At 37.8% G+C, this 27,895-nt stretch overlaps 4 pseudogenes; 2 read left to right on the top strand and 2 right to left on the bottom strand.

Annotated features, from left to right (window-relative positions):
* Positions 1-8,428: 8,428 nt before the first annotated feature.
* Positions 8,429-10,060, top strand: LOC143595878 (transcription factor MYB41-like; annotated as a pseudogene).
* Positions 10,061-11,093: 1,033 nt separating this feature from the next.
* LOC143595787 (G-type lectin S-receptor-like serine/threonine-protein kinase At2g19130) lies at positions 11,094-18,300 on the bottom strand (annotated as a pseudogene).
* Positions 18,301-18,876: 576 nt separating this feature from the next.
* Positions 18,877-19,638, top strand: LOC143592341 (secreted RxLR effector protein 161 pseudogene; annotated as a pseudogene).
* A 788-nt stretch (positions 19,639-20,426) lies between these two features.
* LOC143589378 (uncharacterized) lies at positions 20,427-27,149 on the bottom strand (annotated as a pseudogene).
* Between the last annotated feature and the right edge of the window lie 746 nt (positions 27,150-27,895).

Here is a 27,895-nt window from a genome sequence, read left to right on the forward strand (position 1 = left end):
GCCCAGTTAAAACAACATAGTCTAGCCAGAATGATGCATCGGGGCTCTCCAAATTTGAAGAGTGCAATAGCCTAAATATAAGAAAGTCACCGTTATAAAAAAATTATATATACTTCAATATCATAACTTTACAATGCATAAGAAATAAATAATGCATAAGAAATAAATGTTTTTCTGTCTATAAATCTAATATACAAAAGTTTTTTGTTTTTGTTACTCAGTAATCTCCCTTATTTGATGATAGAAAAACAAAACTACAACCCGGGAAAACTACAACCCGGCTGGCCAGTGATTCCTTTTAATTTAAACTTAAGGGTCTGTTTGGTATGGGGTAATGGAATGGGCTTTGGAATAGAATGAGCGAAGGAATGGAATGGGCAAGGTAAGGGAATGATATATTACCATTCCATTGACATGTTTGGTTACCATGTGGGAATAAAATGAATTATTAGTTTTTTTTTTTGGTAAGCTAGAAAAAACCGGAATAAAACAAACATGGTAGTGAGTGGCGGTGGGATGGTGGTGGTGGGCGGCGAGTAGTAATGGTGGTGGCGGGCGGTGGTGGTGCTGGGCGGCGGTGGCTGTAAGGCCCCGTTCCCGGTAGCCATACTTTAGCGTCGGATTTACTCATAAACACAGTTCTACAAATCAGAGTTTATTAAAACTTTTCACGGAATATAAAACAACAATCATTCGTTACAAAACATTAAATCTTTTCTTTGATACCATAACACAAAACATTATATTTAAAACATCGTTTCTTTCATCTTCAGGTGCCAGCCACTTAATCCATGCCATGTGTCATCCTCATGCTAGCTCTTTAGTTTCCTCACCTGCGTGCATACTAAAAGTCAGCTACGCCGAGTTAGTTCTAGTTAATGAAGCAACTTATCATACAAACACTACATGCATTATATACGTATCCGAACACACATAGTCCACTATCCAACCTGCTCACCTTACCACTTAACCTCTTATTTACCCCTACAGCTTAGTCACTTTAATAACGAATAACGTTATGCCACCTTGCCACTTTAATAACGAATCACGTTATGCCACTTTAATAACGAATAACATTATGCCACTTTGCGACTTTAATAACGAAGTCACACATAGGCTTACCCTACCACGTACTATCGTCATGCCACTAACACCCTTACTAGTTCCTTGCTACTTCTATCACGCCCTACCTCTACTTGTCTACAACACACTTACATCATTACATCATTTACATAATAACCAAGTCACATCACCACATTTACACACACTAATAACCACTTGGGGATCATTCCCGAATGACGGTACGCGCAATATCCGAAGATCGTTCGCACACCGACTAACGTTGCCTTCCCTGTCTACGCGTGCAATATCCGAAGATCGTTCACGCACTAACAGACATCCATTCATAACATATATAAATATATCACACATTATAGCATACACTTACCACTTAAGGTAAGTGTATTCACACTTCACATCGAGTATGCACACAGCCCCGAAAACATAACAAGGAAGTGGGGCTAGAAACTCACCTGAACTCAGTTACGTTCACTGTTTATGGTTATTCCCTTCTTGAGTTGTGCACGGCTAACTGTATATAATTACATGTATCAATTAACTATCACTACTCACCGAATAGTTGAATTATATCCCTCAATGGATGGGGGTCCGGGGGCAGTGCCCTTGGCAGCGGGGTCTAGGGGCGGCAGCCCCTAGCAGGGTCCAAGGGGCAGAGCCCCTGGCTGGGGTCGAGCTGGAAAAATTTTATTTCTATTAACTGTCTTAACACATTTTCCATTAAGATTTAAAATTATTATTTTATTCACCATCACATTTTCTATAATGAATTAAACCTAATTCGTTATCAGATCACAGTCTAATTCGTTATCTAGCACATGATCTGATTCGTTATCCTTCCTTAGCTGATTCGTTATACTAGTTCGTCACTTTTCATAATGAATTGGACCTTTATAACGAACTGGTACTTTAACAAACTGAACCTTTAACGAACTGAACCCCTAACGAACCGGGGGTTCATTCGTCAGTTCTCCCTTAACAAACTTTTTAACGAATTGGGCTAGTTCGTCATCCTTTCCTTAACAAATTGACATAACGAACTAAGGCTAGTTCGTTAAACTTCCGCTAACGAATCAAGACCCATTCATTAAGATCCCGCTAACGAATTAGGTTTAGGTCAGAGAATGTAGAACATTCTCTGATATGAACCCTAACCTCGTACCATCCGACTAAGGCGGCGCCGCCTTCGCCGGAAAAGCGGGATCTCGCCGGAAAAGCGAGATCTCGCTCGTTTCACCACCGTTTACACCGTTTTTCGTCCCGTTCGATCCAGATCTGAGCTAGGGTGATCCCTAAGCTCATCTTAGGTTCGTATTATAACCGATTCCACCCAGATCTTGTGACTTCAACGGTTTAACGGTGTTGGCTCGTCGTTTCGTGACTAAATCTAATGGGTTTGGATCTCTACAATATCATACTATCATTACCTTGGGTCGGGATCGATTCTTCTTCTTGGTTTCGGCTAGAGAGAGAAAGTAGGATGAGAGAGAGCTAAGTGTGTGTTTTGGTGGTGTATGGAATATGTGTGAAATGAATGAAAATAGGAATTTAAGGTTTATATAATTATGGATCATGGGCTGAGGCCCATGGTCTCTTCCTTCTTTCCTAAGTCCATAACCCATATCCATTACCCAACACTAGCCCGACTCATACTAACTCCTACTTATTTAATTATTTCCCGCTAACCCGAGTAAACTTCCTCACTGATAATAAATAATATAATTAATATTATTTTAGAAATTTCGGGATGTTACAGTGGCGATGGGTGGGAAACGGGAGCGATTGTTGGTAGTGGTAGGTTGTGGTGATAGTGGGTGGTGGGGGGCGGTGATGGTCGGTTGGTGGTGGTAGTATGCAGCGCTGATAGGTGGTGTAGGGTGGTTGGTGGTGGCGGCGGAAGTGGGTGATGGTGGTGTAAGCAGCGGTGGCAGTTGGTGGTGGTGGCGGGGTGGTGGTGGTCGGCGGAGGCAGTTGATGGTGGTTGCGGGCGGTGGAGGCGGGGTGGTGGTTGTAACATCCCATTTTCTTGTTTCGGTTAATAAAATAAAAGGTGAGTTATTATGAGTCGAGCCTGTGTTGGGTTGAGTAATATGGGTAATGGACTTGGGTTAATAAGAATAGGAGGAAAAGACCGTGGGCTTAAGCCCATGACCCATGGTATAAATCACATAATTACCATTAATTAATTCATTCTCCTCCATTCCATACACCACTCAAAACACACACTTAAGCTCTTTTTCTTATTCTCTCTTTCTCTAGCCGAAACAGAGGGGAAGAACCGATCCCGACCCGAGGTAATGATAGTATGATATTGTATGGATCCAAACCCGCTAGATCTAGTCGCGAAACGACGATCCGACACCCTAAACCGTTAAAGTCACGAGATCTGGATGGAATCGGGTATGAACCGGTCAAAAGATGAGCTTAGGGGTCACCCTAGCTTATGTCTGGATCAAACTGAACAAAAAACGGTGTGAAAATACGCTTTTCCGGCCACTGCCCGTTTTTCCGGCACGGCGGCGCCGGAAAGACGGTGCCGAAAAGGCGACGTACGAGAATAAGGGAATGTCAGAGAATGTTGCTGACATTCTCTGACCTAACCCTAGTTCGTTAGCGGAAACATAACGAATTAACAAGCAATTCGTTATGCACATTCGTTAAGAAGAGATAACGAATTATAGGCAGTTCGTTAAGTAATTCGTTAACGGATATATAGCGAATGAACCCTCATTCATTACAGAGGGGTCATTCGTTATACAGTCCAATTCGTTATAAGAGTCAGTTCGTTATAAAGGCCGGTTCGTTATAAAGACCTGTTCGTTATAGGATCCACACTCGTTAAAGAACTGAATAACGAACTAGAATTTGAGAACTGGATAACGAATTAGACTATGAAGGAATGACATAAAGGTCCCTGGACTTACAATAAAATGGATTAATTACAAAGAAGCCCTCGAACTTTATGAGTTAGCAAATAAAATAATAAATTAGAATTCTAATGAAAAAATTTGTTAAGAGAGTTAATGGAAATAATTCTTTTCCAAGCTGACCTGGCAGCTCGACCCCAGCCAGGGGCTCTGCCCCTTGGACCCTGCTAGGGGCTTCCGCCCCTAGAACCACGCTGCCAGAGGCGCTACCCCCGGACCCCCGTTCGTTGAGGGTTATAAAAAGACTACAAACGCGATATGGGTAGTAATAGTTAATTGATATGTGTAATTGTTATACAGTTAGTCGTGCGCAGCTAAAGAAGGGAATAACCATTAACGGTGCACGTAACAGGACTCAGGTGAGTTTCTAGCCCCACTCCCTTGTTATGTTTTCGGGGCTGTGTGCATACTCGATGTGAAGTGTGAATACACTTACCTTTAGTGGTAAGTGTATGCTATAATGTTTGATGTGGTGTGTGTGTGTGTATATATATAGGGGATGGATCTTGCGAGAAGTAATATTACAGCGAGAAGTGCGAGAAGTGAAGGTATAACTCCATTAATCCATAATTTCACTCCATTTCATATGATGTTACATACATATATGTAGGTTGGTTGTATTTATGTCTTAATTACACATTCAAACCTACCTACAAACATATAAATGTACCGAGACACATTCAAACCTATGTACCTACACATATACAAACATACTTACACATATACAAACATACGTACACATATACCAACATACGTACCTACACACATACATATGCACCTACACAACACACTTACACATAAGAAAGAGAGTGAAAATTAGGGATTAATGGAGTTACACCTTCACTTCTCGCACTTCTCGCTATAAAAAAACTTCTGAAATGATCCAATACCTATATATATATATAGATGTTATCAATGGATGTCTGTCGATGCGTGAACGATCTTCGGATATTGCACGTATCGCCAAAGAGAATGATTTAGGGTTCTTTTCACCTTTCCCTCACGGTACTTGTACGCTATCGGTCATTGAGGAATACTTAGGCTTAGAGGGTGGTCCCCCTTTCTCGCGTAAAAGCGATCAGAATTCAAACACGCCGCGTTTTACTGGGAAGGATCGAACCATGGGAACGAATCTACAGGGCTATCACCTTCTTTGGCCAGATCTTCCAACCTTTTCACAATTACAGTTCACAGCGCCCTTGACTAAACTAATCTAATAGAAAGTCAAGGGGCTTGAAAGCTTACCTGATTATTAGAGAAAGGTTGGTAATAAGCAGTGTGTATGAATGTTATGTTGTGACTTGTTTATTTTAAGAAGCGTGTTGTAGGCACGTCGAGTTAGAGTGTGGTAGAAGTGGTAACAAGTTGGTAAGGGTGTAAGTGGCATGACAATAGTACGTGGTATGGTAAGCCTATACATGTCTTCGTTATTAAGTGGCACAACGATAATACGTGGTAGGGTAAGCCTATACGTGTCTTCGTTAAATAAGTGGCAATACGTAAGTACGTGGGAGGGAAAGCCTCTACGTGCTTTCGTTAAATAAGTGGCAATACGTAAGTATGTGGGAGGGCAAGCCTCAATGTGCTTCCGTAATTAAGTGGCTAATATGTAGGGGGCAGTAAAGATGTTAGCGGTGAGGTGAGCAGGTTAAATGAACGACTATGTGTCTTCAAACACATATGTCTATATAAATGTATGAAATGATTGTATGGTAAGTTGCCTGATTAACTAGAACTCACTTAGCGTAGCTGACTTTTAGTATGCACGCAGGTAAATATGTATAAGGAGCTAGAATGAGGATGACATATGGCAAGGATTGAACGACTTGCATCTGAATATGGAAGAAATGATGTGTTAAATGTGATGTATTATGATACGTTTTTAAAGACAAGTTGTATGTTTCTAACGAATGATTGAAGTTAACATTTCCGCGAAAAGTTTTAATTAACTATGATTTGTATAACTGTGTTCATGAGTAAATCCGACATGAAATGTAGGGCACCGGTAACGTGGCCTTACAGTGGTGGTCGGCGGCGGAGGTGGGTGGTGGTGGTGGTGACAGGCGGCAGAGGCGGGGTGGTGGTCGGCGGCGGAGGTGGTGGTGGTGAGAGTGCAATGAGTAGTGGTAGTGGGAGGGTGGTGGAGATGATATAGTGTGAAAGATGGATGGAATGAAAAAAAAACATGAGGGTGGATGAAATGAATTTGGGGTGTTTTAGGAGAAATGGAATGGACATGGTAATGGGTGATTCCATTCCATCGACCAACCAAACACATCTTTTTTCATTCCATCGTAATGGTCAATTCTATTCCGTCTCTTATTCATGCATACCAAACACTACCTAAGATTACAAAAGAAGCAAATAATAACAAATTTGAAAATGCATCTAGATGGAGTCTTTTTAATTAAGATTGTGTACGTGTACTTAATTAGTTATGCGTACGCGTATACTCCTCTCCCAAGCCATGCATGTGTTGTGCTATGGTAGCAAATAATACAAATTGTACCTACGCACGCATGCTAATTAATCTACATCGTACAGTAACATATATATCCTTGTATATATGTATGAAACAAAATTATGATACTGGTATATGAACACATAATATATATTATATATTGTCATCATTGGGTCCAAAGGGAACTTTAAACAAAACGTAGTACGTGGTTGAAGACAGACTAGCTTGGTGGTCTATCTTTCTTCTGACATGTCACCGGTTAGTTTGTAGCAAACTTAAATGTTAATTTGCTGTCATCACGTGGTACGGTGTCAACGTTAAACAAAACAGCATGACATTACAGTTGGTTATATATAGTCGTAGTTTTGTGTTTTGATCAAGTCATCAAAACCATGACTGAACGTACGTATAGCCATATTAGTTACACGTAGAGACGTGAATAGGTTAAGTTTCCGTAATATTATAATTTATATAGAATAGGCCGGTGTGATAGATACGCTGATTTGGAAGGAAGGGATCGGAAGGGGCCTCCAGAAGATACCAATTAATTAATCATATCATATCATGCATATATATATATGTATATGTATATATATATGTGTGTGAGTAAATGGTAGAAAAACGACAGGTGGTGGTGATCAACAGCTAGCCATTTAATTAATAATTATAACATAATCAATCCGTGTAGCTAGCTAGGTCAAAAGTAATTGATTTGTCAAATGCTTACGCATCGTGTCTGGTCGGCCGCCGGGAAATCTGTCGTCTCATCACGGGCCACGTGCTCAGATGACGCCTCATATCTCATCTCTCATTTCTCCGACAGCCGGAATCAGTTTCTGTAATAATAATATTATACATAAAAATAAGGTTTCACTAGAAGAAGAGGAGATAAATCAAAGAGTGTAAAACAAACACTCTACCATATCCATATCGTATTTTAGATTTTCATCATGCGTCTAATAATTAAGCTAGGAATATTTACCTGGATTGAAGGCAAAAACTTACTCGCTTTATTATTACGCACGGAATACAATAATTACGCAACTTACAGAGGTATAGGCAATCACGAATAACCGTTACGCAACATGTAAAATAGTTACAAAACAATAAGCTAGTTACGCAATCTATGTTAATATATAGTTACGCAACGTAAAGGCTAATTCCCTCTCTTTTGTTGTCAAATAAAGCTTAGCCCCCGCTTGTACATGCCGGTTAAGGCTTAGCCTCACTTATTGCCGTCGACTAAGGGTTAGTGCCCCTACTTTTTCCTAACGGCTAAGACTTAGCCTCCACTTTTTCCGTCAGCCTTATCCCCTCCACTTTACACATACATTATTTTGATTGGTTGTTTTTGTGAACAGTATTGTAGTTTCAAGTTTTTTTTTTTTTTGTGTTGGCTAACTTTTAGCCTTCTTAGACGCCAACGTCTTATTTGTGTCATCTCCTAGGCCACTTTGAACATGTCATTTATAGTGGAGGTAAAAGGTAAATGTTTATTTTACTAATTTTGTTGATCAAAGTGTCTATTTTATTATTTTCTCAGTAGTTGATGTTATTTACTAACGGACCCATATATATATCGATAAAGTACGAAGTTAAATCGCCCATGTAACTTTCAAGGTCGCTCTACACTTAGAAAACATTTTGATCCTTAATCATATCAAAATGATTTGAAGAAGGAAGAAGAATTAAGGAATGCACGGAAACATTTTCTCACAACTGGTAGAAGATCTAACAACCCTACCCACCATATTTTTGCATTTTTCACAAGGTCAACATAACAAAAAGTCAGTCCCTTTAATCATCCAGCATGTGTCAAAACAATCCAATGGCCTTCAACTTTACGTGGCTAGCAAAAAAACATATATAAATAGAGGCCTAATTTCAACGTTTCACTTATGTACAAGAAAAGAAGAGGAAGAGAGACAACAACAAGGTTGCCAACTCGAGTTGACTTAACTATCACAAACGTGGTTTAACTCAACTATATATGTGGAAGTAGTGATCTTCTCTTTTGGGCCTACAACTCCTTAACACTTTTTCTAGCAAAAAGCACATCTCAATCAATCTTTAATTGTATTTCCCTAGTACTCTTTGGGCATCTAGCTTGTTCTTTAAGGTCATCTAAAACGTTATGGGTAGATCACCATCTAGTGATAAAACCGGACTCAAGAAAGGGCCATGGACGCAAGAAGAGGATCTTAAACTCACAATACATCAGAATACATGGACCTGGCAATTGGCGAACCCTTCCCAACAACGCGGGTACGTACTTTTCCTTCCCAACAACGTTGTATAGCTTAGTTGCTTCTATTGTTTTTAAATTTCACCTAGTAATGGTTATATTGTAATATATAGGGCTTCAAAAAGTTGTCGTCTAAGATGGACAAACTACCTAAGGCCTGATATCAAGAGAGGAAGGTTCTCAACTGAAGAAGAAGAGACTATTATCCAACTACATAGTGTTCTTGGGAATAAGTATGTTTAACTCTCAAATAAGATTACATTTTCTTATAATTTGAATTGCTATAACTATATTTGATATAAACTGTTTAACCAATTTGGATCATATAGTAGTGTTGGATTGGAGCAAGTGTTGACTAGCTAGTTGGATAGTATATAAAAGAAATGCTTAGTGTGTGTTTTTCTTTATTTCTTTTGCTTCACAATCCTTGATTATATCTTATTTAAATTTCCTTTACAAGGATTGACATTATAATTACAAAAACAATTATATATATATATATATATATATGTATGTATATATATTTGGCATTTGGCACATGGCATAGTAAATTAAATCATCTCATGATACTAATTTGGCCAATTAAACATAGGTGGTCATCTATTGCTACTTGCTTGCCTGGAAGGGAAGAACTGACAACGAAATCAAGAACTACTGGAACACACACATCCGGAAAAAGTTACTGCGGAATGGAATTGATCCCGTGACTCATGCTCCACGTCTCGACCTCTTAGATCTTTCAAATATACTCAACTCGGCTCAGTTTAATCTCTCAAACCTTATTAGCCTCCAAACACTTGTTAACCCGGATGTTTTAAGGCTTGTTAGCCTCTTGGCTTCACCATTATCTAATCAAGATAACCAAGAGATGTTATTGAATAATAGCCACATGAACCAAATCCCTAATCAACAAGCCCAAAATTGCAATTCAATGGATTTAAGTCCTCAAAGCCGTCAACTTTTGGATAAAGCAAACCTCAATCATGAATATGATGGGTTATACTTTTCCAAACACTTGGCAAACTTTAGTGGCCAAACTATTCAAGAAAATGTGGTACATCCATTCTCAAATGGTGATCACAATCAGCAACTGACAGAGCAAGCTTCAGACAACATGAGCTTTCTACCATCCAACTTAGAAGATAAAGTCCTTGCTAGCCAGAATTTCGACTTTGATTCTATTTTATCATCACCGATGTCAAGCGTTTCACACGTGAATTCATCGTCAAAGTTCTATCAGTAGCTCTGAAGATGAGCCAGAAAGTTTGGTGATTTAATGTAGACATCGTTGTAATTAAAGTAAACTATTATCTTGTTGTCTTCTAGCATAACCTATTTTGGGCTTTCAGTCTTATTGGAAACATTTAGCATGTATACAACATACATGACCAGTGTGCATAATGCAACTTTGCATTATAAATGTTACTAATTAATTTTTACCATCCATTTTGCTATATTATTTTTATTCTCATGCGTGGCCTTTGAATTTAGCAAATGGCCATCCGGAATTCGACAAAAAAGAGGTACGAATCAAAAGGGACCGTTTTAGAATCCCACGGTAAATTTCCAACGATCGTAATAAAAATTATCTAAGCTATAATTAAACCAATAACAAATTAAGAAATACATATATGGGAAAACATATGGTTGTGGGTTTAGAAAACATCAATGAGAAGAAACTAAAAGACATAACTCCGTTACTTCCAGTCCATGGGTCGGTAAAGCCGAACACATGACAGACTTTCTAAGTCTCGTTTGATGGCCGTGCCAACTGTGAAATTCACAGTCACCGGCTTGGCGACTTACTATCCCGGAGAAGAGTCAAAGCCATAAACTTGACTATATTAAATCCAACCCAATAGAGTCTCAAATCTTCACCCAAATGGAATATCAAATCAACCATACTGCTCATTAAAGAAGGAAAAGGAAGGAGATGAGTTGAATCTTTGTGGCCTAATGGCAACCAAAGTTCAAAGATTTGTTGTTTGAACACAACTTTTTGATGAAATGCCAAATAGAGTTTGGTAACTAAATTGAATCTTCAAATTATGGATGCCGAAATAATATAAAAATTAAACCCAAATGCAAGAATCTACTGATTGTATTTAGCCTTGGTACTTGTACATGATCACTGCTTGAACTTGGACTTAATTTGAATTTAATGACGCAAATTTTTATTGAATAGGGACTCGCACTTAGTTCTTGAGTTGTAACTTTGTATGTTTGTGCTTCAATGCTTATAACTATTTGGATTTGCTTAGTTAGACTAACAAGAACCATTTACTCTTCATTCACACAGATGGATAATAAAAAGAAAATGTTAAATTACCTGAGCAATAGGACTACATGCACCACAAATACACCTTACAATTGGAAACCTCAAGAAACTGTTAACATGCTATAATCATTATTACTGGTCTTTAAGGTCCACATTGTAACAATTAGAAGAAGAAGAAAAAAAAAGACAAATCCTTTCAAGAAGATTCATCTTTGACTAGGAATCACCACTTAAATTGCTATGTACTTGTGAACTCCCGATTAGGAAGACCCGTTGAAGATTGAGGAAGACACGTTGAAGAATGGAACATCCTCCGCGCCATCAACAAAAAACTTTAAAGATTGCGGGAATGGAGGCATGCTCACATCCACAACCCCTTCAAGAATATGTTCCACCTCACTCATTGATGGCCTGCTTTCTTCTTCATCTTGAATACACCAATATGCAACTTTGCAAATTTTTGTGACTTCTTCAACATTAGCTTCCCTATTTAACCTACCGTCTAGAAGACTAAGGATATTGCCTCCCTCCATAACAGCATTTGCAGCCAAACTAGGGAAGAATGTAAAACTCAAACCTTCACAAGATTGTTCAAAATTTCTTTTACCGTGTACAAGTTCAAAAAGCAGCATTCCATAGCTATAAACATCGGCTTTGGGAGTGAGGCACCCCAGATAACCATTCTGGAGCTAGATACCCCCGTGTCCCTCTCATAGTTGTCAAAACCCTACTAAAGTCTCGGCCCACGAGCTTAGCTAGACCAAAATCAGCAACTTTTGGGCAGAAATCAGCATCCAAAAGAATGTTTTCTGGCTTTATGTCACAATGAATTATACAATCTCTGCACTTCTCATGAAGATAAACCAACCCTCTTGCGGTTCCAAGTGCAATCTGATACCTAGTTTTCCAGTCTAAAACATTATCTTGTTTCATATGGAAAAGATGGAAATCTAGAGAACCATTTGGCATGTAATCATACACCAACAATTTATGGTTCCGCCTCCACAAAACCCACGAAGACGTACTAGATTAACATGTTGGATAGTCCTAGTTGTGCTGACTTTGCTTCTGAATTGCTTCTCTCCTTGGCTAACACTTTCAAGTTTTTTCACTGCCACAATAGACGAATCACGCAGTACCCCCTTGAAAACCGAACCAAAACCACCGCCCCCTAGTTTCTCTATGAAATTTTTAGTCTCTATTTGTAAATCTCTGTACACAAACACTACCAACGGTCCCTCCACTATTGTTTTCCTAACTAGTTTACTCTTATGTCTATAGATTATAGATATTATTAAGCCCAACACAAAAACCACGCCTGCAATGAACCCGATAGTAACGCCAACCTTATTCTTTTTATTAAGCCTAGGTGGAAGATCTTTAGCAGCAACTTTGATGTAGATTGTTTTCCCATTAACATCGCCTTCTGAAAGATTCAACAGCTCTACATCCCAAACTGAGCACTTATTGTCTGAAAAAGTGTAAGCATTACACTGACAACTGTTTAAACACGTGGTACGACATTCTTCGCCACTCCCAACCGCCACAGATAAAGGATTTGGAGGGATATTAGCGACTTTAACCGTCAAAATGGAGGTTTCCTTGTTATTCTCACATTCCAAATCTGTTTTTCGGATACACCCACTAGAGAAATCACTCTGATTCCAGTCGTTTTCTGACGTGGGTTTGAAACCAGTCAAGCAGTTACAGAATGGCAATCCAGTCTGTCTGCAAGAACCAAAAGCGCCACACAAAGCATATACCGTACACTTGCTTCTAGGTTGAGCCCAAAACAAATTCATTTCTGTCGTTAGTTGCTGCATTTGACCAGAAACATCGATTGCAAATCCAGGTATAACGGAAGAATTATACACTGAGTAAGTGAAGTAAGTCTCGTTTTCATTTGAAAACAAGCTGAAATCATAAATGTAGTTTATGTTATTTAACCGCATTTCAGGTACTGAGCTAAACATTTGTCCATTCCATGGCCCACTTGTCCAGTATTGTTGGGTCCCATTCCACTTGCTTACATATTCTTTACTAGTAGGGATAAGCTCAAAAGAGAAGAGTCCTACACCGGGATCTTCATCGCTTCTCCATGAAGTAAGAAGTTGGCTTTTATTTGTTCTTTTATCATAACCAAATTTAGCCCCGGGTAACCAGGTATGAACCGGGTGGTCAAAACTTTGCCAAACAGGTTCAACTCTGTCTCTCAAAACTAAGTTAGCACCGTCAAGAAGAACAGCAGTTACAGGATTCAAGCCGGTGGTGGTTACATTTGTGGACCAAATAGGTACCTTGGACTCATTTAAGAGCACTAAGTTACCATTTACGATTTTTAGTTCTGAGGCGAATCTATCAGAGATGGGTGTTTCTCTATTTGCTACCCAAACTACGGTAGGTGGATTGGAAGATACCTTTTTATACCATACGCCTATGTAATAGCTAGAAGAATTACCTGCTCTGAAGAACCCCAGCTCAAAGTTTCCACCTGTGGATATGATTGTTTGGTCCCCAGATAAAGACCGGTCTGCGGATATGGTGTCAGCTCCAGATGAGAGAGAGACACAAAAGGAGCAAAAACCTCATCATAGTACCTAGCTCTTGCCTTGCTGATTATTTTAAGCTCTTACTTTTTGTGACTGATACAAGTATTGTATTACCTGCAGATCCTATTGGAACAACAATTAATAAAGAAGTCAAGCCATGTACAAACTTATTTCAACATGACGTCAGGCAAGTCACATCCTTCTAGCAAAATTGGTATCAAACACATTCCTTGGTCCCACTTTGAATATTTGAGTCTATGTTGTGACCCACTATATTAATTTTCAAATAACCTGCCCTTTATTTCAACTGTCACAATAGATGTTTTTAGACTTGAAATTTTGTTAAAAGAAACATACAATTAAATTTCATGAGCTTACGACTCAGGTTTATATATCTCAGCTCTAGTACAAACTCGAATTCCAGCCACTGTAAGAAACATTAAACAACGTAGTGTGTAAAATCAGTTTTCTTGTTAATGAATGTTAGTAGCTAACCACATGCACTCTTACTTGCCATATTAAGTTAAAAGTGCATATCTTCTCTTAAACTTGATACAAACCCATAAACCACATACTTTACAAACCCATAAACCACACTAAAGAGAGGAGTTGAAAATTGGAGAAACATAAATTTAAACTCTATTGAATAGCTTTGCATTGGCGGAGGTTTTTGGTGGTCATATACAACCATCCAACTATAATATATGGACTTAAGACACGAAACCTTTTGGTATGACATTTAATCTTTGATGCTTCTAAAAATTTGATGTTTCTTGTTTAGTATTAATAGTGAATGTAAATAATCTAAACTGCTGTCCCAAAACAGTTACGAAAAATTAGTCTGAAGAAACAACCACCAAAATTATAAGAGACTATCTAGAAAACTATAGTTTTGACGATCTAAAATACATAAAATAATAATTGTCTTTTTTTAATTCAGAGACATCAAATGTGATGAAGAGTGAAATACTGAAATGTGTACTCTACCAAAACCACATGATGTGACCATAGAAATGTGACCATAAAAACTTCGTTTCCGTCTTAAAAAGAAAATGTAAACATGAAACAAAAAATGCATAATCCAATCACAATCTCCTTTTTATTTTTATAATATTATATAAATAACTCACAAAATATTATATCTAAAGCACATCCTATAATATGTCTAAACGAAGATTAAAACACATGACAACGTAAGATTAAGAAAAGAAAACGTATTCAGAGCATATATTAAACAGATTATCATTACACATGTTTATATAACAACCTAATACTTGAAAACCCCAAGAAAAATCAACAATTATAATATTTGAGCATAAGCTTTAACAACAAATGCTCTAACATAATCCAAATTATTCCTAATTGGATCTCAAATATCAAATACAAGTTAAGCACATATACTTAACCAACATCATTGCTTGTGACCTTTGGTATCTTGGACTCATTTAAGAGCAGTAAGTTACCATTTACAATTTTTTAATTCTGACATGAATCTATCAGAGATAGGTGTTTCTCGGTTTGCTACCCAGGCTACTGTAGGAGGATTGGAAGATACCTTCTTATACCATATGCCTATATAATAGTTGAAAGAATTACCTGCTTTGAAGAAGCCCAGCTCAAAGTTTCCACCTTTTGATATGATTGTTCGGTTTCCAGATAAAGACTGATTTGCAGATATGGTATCGGCTCCAGATGAGAAAGATACGATGAGAGGCAAACACAAAAGAAGCAAAAAATACATTAGTGATCAAATTGTTACTCTTTGTGAACCACTTGACTGATACAGATATTGCATTGCCAGCATTGGGTTTTACAGAACTGGCATTTGAACAGCAAGTATACTAACAGATGAACTATAGAACTCGCTGTTAGAAAATTATAAAAGGAAAAAAATATAATGGGATCATCCTCCTTTTTTCTCCAATTTCACCAACTAATTCACAGCAAGCATGGACCATTGGGCTACAATCAAGATTATACTTTCCTTTTATTTCATATTGCCTTGCAAAGGTTAAACCTTCTTTTTTGTATTTATTGTCTTCAATTGTACAAGAAAAAATATACAGAATTATATCAATAACAATTTTTCTTTGAATATTCATTGAGAAAACATGGTATCAAAGCAGAGTTCTTGGTTCTAGGACCAACCTGCCATCATCTTCCATCCCTACCATTTTATTTCTTGTACGATTTCCAAACAAAAAAGGGCTGCCATGTCCGAGGACGGTAACCCGGGTTTGGATATATCGATCCAACTTGCCGATAGCCTTAATTTCCAACCTCAAAAACTAAAATTTTCCACCTACCGAACCAGCAAACCAAATACAGGAGACACAACCGCCGCCATGGGTGGCACTACTGTCACCATCATTGACGGGCGAATCGAGAAGAAGGATCCGACGGGACTACTGCCACCATCATCTTCAACGACGAGCAAAGAAAAGAACCGATGAGAACAGACAAAGTCGTCGCTGGAGCAACATCGGAAAAAACGTCGTCGCCGCCATGGACAGTGATAACACCACCATCAACAACAAATATGACCAGCTTGGTGGAGGTTTATGTTGCACGGCCACCGGAAATCAGAGTAGTAATGGATCGTCGATAGGTAACGGGTTTGGGGGAAACTCCTCCAACCCTTTTCTCTTGAAACACAATTTTGATTGTTTTATTAAAGAAAGTTTCAGTAATTACAAAACAGTCCTTCAACATAATGGAAGGGCAAATATGGCTCAAACTTTTAATAGAACACAAGATAAATCATGGATATTCGATTGCGGTGCAACTGACACCATGACTTATGAACTATCGGATCTTATCTCATCATCCAAACCCACAAAAACTTATATACGTACAGCAAACGACGGGATAATGGATGTGAAAAAAGGGGGTACAATTGAGATTTCATCCACTTTAAAACTCTCAAATTGCCTCTATGTTCCATCATTGTTACACAAACTATTATTCATTAGCCATGTAACAAAAGAACTAAATTGTACAGTTCTAATGCACCCTACCTTTTGTATCTTACAAGACATCAGAACGGGAGTGATTATTGGGCGTGGTACTGAGCACCAAGGATTGTACTATGTGGACGAAGTGACTCAAGGAGGTACTGTGATGCTTGCTCACGAAACTACTGATAGGGAAGCTTGGTTGTGGCATAGACGTTTGGGGCACCCATCTATCGGGTATTTAAATCTTTTATTTCCTAAACTACATCCTACAAATAAAGTATTTACGTGTGAAGTTTGCACCTTGGCTAAAAGCCATATACACTCATTTAGCCCAAATAACACGAAAGTCGATTTACCCTTTTCCGTGATTCATTCAGATGTTTGGGGACCTGCAGAGGTCATTGGGGGGCAAAAATTTCGTTTCTTTTTACTCTTTGTTGACGATTGTACACGAATGACATGGATTTACTTCTTAAAACACAAGTCTGAAGTCCCTGATAAATTTAAAATGTTTTATACCATGATTCAAACTCAATTCAATAAGAATATCCAAATCCTTCGATCTGATAATGGGGGTGAATTTGTTAATACCTCAATGAAGGTTTTTGGTCAAGAAAAAGGATTAATCCATCAGACTTCATGTTCACACACGCCTGAACAAAATGGTACCGTCGAGCAGAAAAATCGTATTCTTTTAGAAATAACTCGTGCCCTCCTAATTGAATCTCAAGTTCCTACATCATTTTGGCTTGAAGCCGTTGCTACCGCTACTTACCTTATCAATCGTCTACCAACCAAAGCCCTTAACCTAAAAACCCCTATTCAAGCCCTATCTGAATTCACTAAACTACCTGCCCCTCTCACTTTAAAACCACAAATCTTTGGTTGCTCCGTTTTAGTTCACATACCCAAAACTAACCGAACCAAACTTTGACCGTGTGCTGAAAAATGTGTTTTTGTGGGATATGGGATCAATCAGAAAGGCTACAGATGTTATAGTCCAAAGAGGTATCATATGTATACAACAATGAATTGTGACTTCCTTGAAACTGAATTTTTCTATAACTCCCAACACAATGGGGAGAAAGAGTATGACACACTGAATTGGTTACAATGGGTACCATCATCAGAAGAAGTTGATCATAGTACTCAACATGAGTCACCAATCTGGTGGTCCAAGTGCTACAATCCCAAATCCTCCCGACCTAACGTCTGAAGTAAGTAATTCTCAAACATTTGAAAATATAATAAATGAAGGATCTCATGATACTCGTGAAAAAGCATTTGAAAATATAATAATTGAAGGATCTCACGATACTCGTGAAAATATAACTGACAACCATGAGATAGAATTAGAAAAACAATGCAGGTGGAACAAGAAGCATCAGTACAAGAAGAAAAAAGACAAGAAACAATACAAGAAGATGATAGGCAAAAAAAAACCGTCGAAAGATATGTTCTTCCACCAAGAGTCAATAGGGGTATTCCGGCAAAACGATACTCTCCAGACTAACAGTCCAAATCTTCTAAATATCCCATAGCAAACATAGCTAAGGGAACCTTTCAAATGAAGCCAAAGCCTTTAACTCCTCACGTTACACTGAACAAATTTCAAATACTGTGGAAAAAGCACTGGAATCAAAGAATTGGGAGGATGCAATGGATACAGAGATGAAGGCATTAATAAAAAACAACACATGGGAGAAATGTGACATTCCTACGGGAAAGAAACTAGTGGGTTGTCGCTGGGTCTTTACAATCAAACACAAACCAGATGGAACTATTGAAAGATATAAAGCACGATTAGTGGCTAAAGGCTACACTCAGATACGGGATTGACTACTCAGAAACATTCTTTCCGGTAGCCAAGTTTGACACAATCCGGGTTCTTTTTCGATTGCTGCAAATGAAGGATGGCCTCTTCATCAATTTGATGTTAAGAATGTCTTCCTTCATGGTGAATTAGAAGAAGAAGTTTATATGGAGGCTCCACCCGGGTTCACAAAAACCTTCAAACAAAAAGAAGTATGTTGGTTAAAAAAATCTTTGTACGGGCTTAAACAATCACCTCGAGCATGGTTTGGCAAATTCACTCTAGCAATGAAGACATATGGTTATCAACAAAGCAACTCCGATCATACGTTGTTTCTTGAACGAAGGGGTAAACTTGTTACTTGTTTAATTATATATGTTGATGACATGATCATTACAGGGAACGATGAAGAAGAGGTGAAGAAATTGAAGACAAACTTGTTCACCGAATTTGAAATGAAGGATTTGGGAAGGCATAAGTATTTTTTAGGAATTGAGGTGCTGGGATCTAAAAAGGGGATCTTTATATGCCAGAAAAAATACATTCTCGACCTGCTAGCCGAAACATGAATGATTGACTGTAAGCCGGACAACACACCAATGTGGGTGAACCATCAACTCTATATGGAAGAAGAAGCGGAATTAACAAACAAAGAAAGATATCAACTCTTGGTAGGTAAACTAATATATCTTTCACATACTCGTCCTGATATTGCATATGCAGTTGGAGTAGTTAGCAAGTTTATGCACCAACCTCAAGTTACCCACATGGAGGCAGTATTGAGGATTATAAGATATCTCAAAGGGACGGTGGGCCATGGAGTTCTTTTTCAGCAAAACAAACATTTGAAAGTCCAGCTATATACTGATGCAGACTGGGCAGGAGATCAAGACGACCGTAGATCTACATCAGGTTACTTCACTCTGGTTGGCGGAAACTTGGTAACATTGAGAGGCAAGAAACAAAAGGTTGTAGCCTTATCTAGTGCTGAAGCCGAATTCCGAGGAATTGCACGAGGACTGGCAGAAGTTATATGGATCCGTAAACTTCTTACTGAGATAGGGTTCCCTCCCACTGAAGAAAGCAAGATTATGTCTGACAACAAAGCAGCTATACAAATTTCAGAGAATCCTATTCAACATGACCGTACAAAGCACATAGAAGTCGACCGAAACATCATCAAAGAAAAGCTTGATGCCGGGATTATTGAATTTCCGTATGTAAGATCCGAAGACCAATTAGCAAATATATTAACAAAGGCAGTGAACGAAAGAATATTCAGCTATTGTCTTGACAAGTTGAGCATCGGAAACCCCACTACTCCAACTTGAGGGTGAGTGTTAAAAAATTATAAAAGGAAAAAAATATAATGGGATCATCCTCCTTTTTTCCCCTTTCACCAACTAATTCACAGCAAGCATGGACCATTGGGCTACAATCAAGGATTATACTTTCCTTTTATTTTATATTTCCTTGCAAATGTTAAACCTTATTTTTTGTATTTATTGTCTTCAATTGTACAAGAAAAAATATACAGAATTATATCAATAACAATTTTTCTTTGAATATTCATTGAGAAAACAGTCGCTATCATGGAAGACTTGTGGACTATATTCAGCTTGGAAAAAGAAGCACAATTTGATAGTGTAAATGGTTCATAACCCATTTATATTCCACACTACGTTAGACAAGTCACATACCTTATTACTCCAACGCAGAACATTGAATGAGTGTCATAACCCACTGTAATAACAATGGATTTAAGAAAACATCTATATTCTAGAACACTGTCATAGGATAAGATATGTGACAGTAGAATTCTTTTGTTTTAAATTTTGTTATAACACAAAAACAAACACTCGGTTTCGGAGATAACCCGTCTCAACTCTCTTATTAATCCATAAACTCGATACATCCAAAAGGTTTTTACAATGATCTCCCATTTAAAATAAACAATTACTAATCCTAATATAACTCTTGACTTAGTTAAATAAACTAAGAAATCATACTTGATAAACGTAATCTATTTAATTCACACTTTAAACTAATTTCTTTGGTTTATCCTTATCTTCTTACCAGCTTCTTATTTAGTGGCTCAGATGATCCATGTGAACTTGCTCGACTCCGTGTTATTTGGTTCAAAGAGCATACAAGTGACACCATCTTTATAGAACTCAAAGAATTTCATGCTTCTCTCATTCAAACTGACGGATCCTTTTTCTCTTTAACCTCATCAGAGCAATCTTCAGTCGTTAGCTTCGCACCACGGTTCAATTGTCTTAACAAAGTAACTCTGGTTTTATGAACACACAATCTATACTGTTTGATCCTTTTTCTCCTTAACTTCACCTCAGTAAAACTATTACAAGCAACGGTAGAGTTACAATCACCTTCAACCGGTGCCCTTTCTTCCTTGATCGCATGTTTTTGGCATAAGCTCGATGTTCCATAAATGTTGCGAAGATGGTAACACGGATCAACATAAGACACTGATGAAGACACAATACCTTTGATGTTTTTCGAGCATAGAAACTTAACAAACTCCACTATCTCTGAAAAGCAGGAGTGATCAGAATACGGAACCGTGTAGATATAGTGATGGTGTTTTTCTATGTTATTTGTATATCTATTTCGCATATTCATATCAAAATCGTTATCCGTCTCTTTCTTCAATGAAAAAAACACCGCACGATTTATCCTTGCATCCGGCTTTCTTTAGCTTCCTGGGAAGTCCATATGGCATGATCCCAATGGTTGGGCGCATGGTATTTAATCCTTCTAGTGTTTCAAAAGAGAAACTATAGCGAGGAACAGCTCGTACTCTGGTCAAAGTTGTTTTGGTTGTGAAATTGTCATGTAGCCCAAGAAGATGCATGTTTGTAAGTGCTCAGGCCATACCCAGATCTGTAATAAAAATAATAAACAGAACATCAATGATGAAGTTAACAGAGAAAGCGGTTGGTAGTGAATTACCTTTACTTTGAGCATCTTTGAGATGTAGAGTAACAAATCCTCTTTTCCGGGTGTCTATGCCAATGATGATGTCATGCTCAGGATGGGAATTGATGATATTAACTACCAGGTAAAGGGTGATTTATTAAAGTAAAAGATAAGAATTTCCCTACTTGGTTACATTATAAAGCCTGAATAAACTGAACCACCTGTAGAGCAGCAACTTCCCTTGAAGGAAATGAGTAGGACGGGTTGCAGTAAATGTTGTCAATGTAAAGGGGTCAACTCTATCTTTCCGGAGAGCATTAAGAAGCATGTTTTTGACCATTTGTGTAACTTCGCTTGCTACTTCCCAACGGAAATCCCCCGTGTAAAGTGTGACGCCAAACGCACCCCGGAAGAGATACATAACAGCCCCTACCACAAAAACAAAGGAAAGATAAGATAGAATAATAGAGCTTGTTTGAAATGAATGAAAATGATACTAGGGCCGTGGTTGGCTTCAATGGGCATAACTTGAAGCTTAGTTTGTGACAGAAGAGGTAAGTGGTGCCATTTTCCGATGCGGAGAGTTCGAATCAAGGAGGTGTCGAAGCCGGGGAACTTGTGGTGGAAGAGCCTGGCGGTGAGGTGAAAGCACAAGAGAGGGCCTCTGCTCTAACGAGGGGATAGACCCACGGTGTGATTAGCGTGAAGATGAGTGTTAGCTAAGAAATTAGAATAGAAGCAATTAGAGAGAGAATTCGTTAATCATAGCTGCTCTCATTAGCGATACAATCTGTTACATATAACGACTAACAATTTCAACCACTAAATGACTTCACAACTATAGCAATTGACACAAACAGTACCTAGACTTATTACATTTACATTCTTAGTCCCTCTATTTACAATTATATCTAACAAAACCCCCATCTTCAAAACATTCTTGTCCTCAAGAATGAAAGGAGGGAAGCCTGAGTTTAAACTCGTCTTCAAATTCCCAGGTAGCATCTGTTAGAGTGAGACCCTGTCAATGAACCAAAAGCTGCATCACTTGTTTATTACCTTTACGAACTAACCTGCGATCAACCACTGCACGAGGTTGAAGCATAAAACGTGGACCGGTGGGCAATGGAATACTCGGTTGATGCTGGCCATAAGCTCGTTTGAGCAATGAAACATGAAATACAGGGTGTATTTGAGCATCCTATGGAAGATCCAATTTATAAGCCATAGTACCAATTTTGTCTAAAATCAAAAAAGGACCAAAATACTTAGGTCCCAATTTAGTGTGTTTCTATGTTCTGAGTGAAGTCTGTACAAAAGGTCTCAACTTTAAGTAGACCCACTCACCCACATCAAATACTCGTTCACTTCTGGACTTGTCTCCATATTGCTTCATCCTGTTACGAGCAAGATTCAAAGAATCTTTAAGTGTGACGACCATTGCCTCCCTGTCTCTATGCAATAACTCCACCGCATCCACAGAAGTGTCATGAGGAATATAATGAATGTGTAATGGTGGTGGGAAGCCGTACAAAGCTTGAAAAGGGGACATTTTAATTGCAGAATGGTGGGTAGTGTTATACCACCATTCAGCTAAGCTCAGCCACTTTACCCATTGATCAAGCTTTTGCATACATATACACCTCAAATAGGTCTCCAAACATCTATTCAAAACTTCAGTTTGTCCATCACTTTGAGGGTGATAGGATGTAGAATAAGCCAACTGAATTCCTTGTAACCTCATAAATTCTTTCCAAAAGTGACTTAAAAATATTGGTTCTCTATCAGAAACAATGGTCACTGGATTACCATGCAACTTGAAAACGGTATCTATGAATATTTGAGCTACTTGTTGAGCAGTGTAAGGATGAGCCAATGGAACAAAGTGACCATACTTAGACATTCTATCAATGATGACTAAAATACAACCTTTACCTTGAATTTTAGGGAGACCTGAGATAAAGTTCATAGAGATATCCATAAAGATATGCGCAGGAACTGGTAAAGGCTGCAATAAGCCAGGGGTAGCCACAGTCTCATATTTAGCTTGTTGACATTGATGACATTCTTTCACATAGTTGTAGACCTGCTTAGAACAACCCTTCCAATAACAAAAATCTTTCACCTTTTTTAGTGTAGGTAAATAACCAGAATGTCCCCCAACTGCAGATGAGTGAAAAATGGCTAAAATATCTTGCTTTAGCTGCACATCATTTCCCACCCACAATTTATTCTTCTTTCTTAATAATCCATCAATCCATGTAACGTTATGCACCTGCTGTCCTTGTTGCAGAGTCTGAATGATGCCCTGTAAATGAGCATCTCCAAACCATGATGCTTTGATCCTTTCTAACAAAAGAGGATCAATAGAACTCATGCCTAGTTCAAACAAAGCTAAACCAGGAACTCTAGACAACCCATCAGCTACCAAATTTTCAGATCCTTTTTTATAGGCTATTTCATAAGTGTAACCCATCAATTTAACCAACCATGTTTGTTGCAAGGGTGTTGTGATCTTTTGTGAAAGTAAAAACTTTAAGCTTTTATGATCTGTTTTGATCAAAAACTTTATAGTGATAAGATAATGATGGCATTGTTTTACAACCATCATTATTGCCAAAAGTTCTTTTTCATATACCGATAAAGCTTGTTGTTTGACGGATAAAGCTTTACTAATGAAGGAAATTGGGTGACCCTCTTGCATAAGGACTGCACCCAATCCTTTAGAAGATGCATCAGTTTCAACTATGAAATTTTTGTTAAAATCAGGTAAAGCCAGAACTGGAGCAGTGATTAAAGCATGTTTCAGCATACCAAAGGCTTCTTGTGCAGACTCATTCCATGTAAACCCTTCTTTCTTTAACAAATCAGTTAAAGGTCTTGCCAACACCCCAAATGACTTAATAAAACGTCTATAATAGCCTGCCAATCCTAGAAAACCCCTAAGTTGTTTGAGATTTTGAGGAATAGGCCATTGTTGAATGGCTACAATTTTATTAGGATCAGTTTGAACTCTTTTTCCGGTAATAATATGTCCCAAATACTCCACAGAAGCCCCTTCAAATATACATTTAGACCGTTTTGCTACCAATGAATTCTGCCTAAATAGTAGCAGGACTTGTTCTAAATCATGAAGATGTTGTTCCATAGTTGAACTATATACAAGTATGTCATAAAAAAAAACAAGTGTAGTTTTCCTTAGCTGATCTTTAAAAATAGAATTCATCAAGGATTGAAATGTGGTCGGGGCATTAATCAACCCAAAAGGCATGACCACAAATTCAAATAGACCTTGGTGAGTTCTAAATGTTGTTTTATGTATATCTGCTTCATCCATCCGAACTTGATGATAACCAGCTCTCAAATCAAGTTTGGAAAAAACAGTAGCACCCCCAAGCTCATCTAGTAGCTCCTCTATCAAAGGAATAGGAAACCTATTTTTAATAGTAGCATCATTGAGCTGCCTATAATCAACACAAAAACGCTAAGTTCCATCTTTCTTCTTTACCAATACAACAGGAGATGCAAAAGCACTCCTGCTATTTCTGACAACTCCAGTCTCTACTAGTTCCTTGGTAAGTTTTTCTAACACATCCTTTTGATTCGAAGGATACCTATATGCCTTCTGATTAATTGTAACATTTTCATCATTTAACATGATTCTATGATCACAATCTCTCTTAGGTGGTAAGGTATTAGGAACTACAAATATATCTTCATAAGTGGCAAGTAGAGTATCTAAGGCTGCAGAGGTGCCAAACTCAAATATAATGGTTTCATGTTGAAAAAAACCAATTCCCATAGTTTGCAAGCTAAACAACTGAACGTTAGCCATACCTCTAGTATTATGCAACATATACTCCAATTTCTCAGAAGAACATAGAGCTATACTATTTGAATCTATGCCTTGAAGCTCAAAAATTTGATTTCCAACTTTAAACTTCATAGTCATTGCCTTAAAATTCCACATTATATCATTCAAAGTGTGCAACCATTATACACCCAGCACCATATCATAGTTGCTCAAAGGAATGAGCATAACATCAGTAGTAAACCAATTTCCCTGCATGACCCATTGAAAGTTCTAATATAACTGTGTGCAGGTTAATCTATTACCATCAGCTATGGTAATCTTCAGTTCACTAATGTCTTTCACAGGGCACTTCATCTTTAAAGCCAACTCCAAATTAAGGAAATTATGTGTTGAACCAGAGTCAATCAAAATATGTAACGGTTTAGTGCCAATTGACCCTTTAACCCTCATAGTAGAAAATAAGGCCACCCCATAATAGCATTCAATGAAATGCAAGGATCTTGCATCTCATGACAAAAAATTTCTTGAGGCTCATTCATATCACTTTCATCAACTTCTACTATCTCAATGGAGAATAATTGCTTATTTTTACAATTATGAGTTGGAGTGTACTTCTCATTACAACCAAAACACTCACCCCTAGCTCTTTTTTCCTCAATTTCTTTATGGGACAATCTTCTAGAGTTAAAATTTTTTTGGTTTAATGGAAGGAGCAGGTAACAAAGAAAGATTGGAAGAATTAGGTATGGTTGTAGGTTTACTGTGGAATGTTGAAGGATAAGAATTCTTGAAGTTTTTATTTAAACTATTTAGTGTATTTGCTAATGTATCTTCTTTAACCCTAGCCAACTGATATGCCTCAGGCAAACTTTTAGGTCTGAGTAATCTTAGGGCATTACCCACCTCAGGCCTAACTGCTATAAGGAACAAACTCACTGCATACTCATCACACAAGGTCACCCTTGTTAGTTCCAAATCAAACTCTTTACACAAATCTTGTAATGAATGACCATTTTGCCTTAAAGAAGCTAAGGCACCCATGGCATCTAGGTTAGCAGTTAAACCAAATCTTGCATTAACAAAGATTTTATATTCAGACCAAGGCATACCTTCAATAGAACTACCTCTCGATTTGACAAACGACTTATGCCATAGTAAAGCTGCATCATCCATATGAACAATAGCATATCTCACCTTCAAATGACCAGGAGTTGCATCAATTGCGAAGAAGTGTTCAACCTTACAAAGCCATCCTTCTACATTCTCACCATTAAACTTTGGAAAATCCATTTTGTGAGTATGTTGTTATAACTATTGTAAGAATCTTCAACAAAATGACTATATCCACCATTGTTGACTGGACCTTCATGATTCATTGAACCACCATTATTTGTTTGAGTGTTACCAATTGCTTGTATACTTTTGAGAATCTCCGTCATCTGTGACTCCACTTGTGTCTTCATAGCATCCATGTTCTCCGCCATTTTTACAGTAAATGACTTCAATCTCTGTCAAATTCTTACTTACTGCCGATTCAACTCGTAGCAGCGATACATCGTGGTCTTGGACCCTCTGCTCCAATGTCTGATTGCGGGTCGTCATGGAATTAGGGATTTGGTGCAATTGATCGAGCAATCGATCAATTTAGTGTAAAACAAAACAAAATTGAATGGAATGAGCGAATTTGAGGAAGAATTGATCAAGCAATCGATCAATCCAGGCTAAAATGAAACGAATGGAACGAATTAGGGTTGAATCAATTAGGGTTGAATCAAGAGCGAACCGAGAATCGATTACTCTGATACCAGTTGTTAGCTAAGAAATTGGAATAGAAGCAATTAGAGAGAGAATTCGTCAATCATAGCTGCTCTCATTAGCGATACAATCTGTTACATATAACGACTAACAACTTCAACCACTAACTGACTTCACAACTATAGCAATTGACACAAACAGTACCTAGACTTATTACATTTACATTCTTAGTCCCTCTATTTACAATTATATCTAACAATGAGTCAGCAGGTACACCTCGCTACCTGAACCCCAACGGTCCACCGATATCATCCTTCCCACATCTTGCTCCATTTTTCAATTCTGATTTATTTGGGGATTTTTCTAGGGTTTAGTTGCTTACGCGGGTTTTCACCTTCAAAATTCAAATCTTTGGTTCAATTTGGTGTTTAAAATTACTATTACTCTATTCCTTTCCTTCATATATCGGTTCACACTCTCAACCAGTTTTAACTCAATTGACATTGTCAAGATTTGGGTTGGAAATCACATAGTCTAAAGTTCAAATCCAATCCAAACCGGGTTTTACTGTAGTGGGCATTCAGAAGACGGGTTTTCCCCCGAAACAAAAGATGGTGGGCTTAGGCTACCAAGCAATGTCTGCGATTACAAGCGTATAAGGCCACCTTTTGACATTGGGTTACCACGAATTATCAAACTTTATTCGGTAGTCATTCAAAAACAAGGATTTTCATAGTGAATTTACATTTGATAACCTTAGTTTACACATTTTATATATAAGCTTTTTTTTTATTTATTATTAAGTGAATGGTAAATTCAAATATATGGCACAATGAATATTATATTTGTTTTTGGACTTTCTCAACCATTTTTAAGAAAAGAATTGGAAACAAAAATTTATAAAAAAAAAATCTCTCTTCATCCAACTTCTTTTTATTTAAAAAATAATAAAAAATGAGAACTCAAATAATTTCCATTATTTTCTACTTCTCTCTTTAAGGACTGATGCAGAGCATATGAGCTGCAATTAGCACTATGAAGTGCTATGAAGAGGAGAGAAAACCCATAAAAATAATGAG

The sequence above is a fragment of the Bidens hawaiensis genome, unplaced genomic scaffold, assembly GCF_021521415.1.
Source record: "Bidens hawaiensis isolate Kalapana, Puna unplaced genomic scaffold, B.hawaiensis_p1.1 tig00000190_1, whole genome shotgun sequence".
Classification (NCBI taxonomy): Eukaryota; Viridiplantae; Streptophyta; class Magnoliopsida; order Asterales; family Asteraceae; genus Bidens; species Bidens hawaiensis.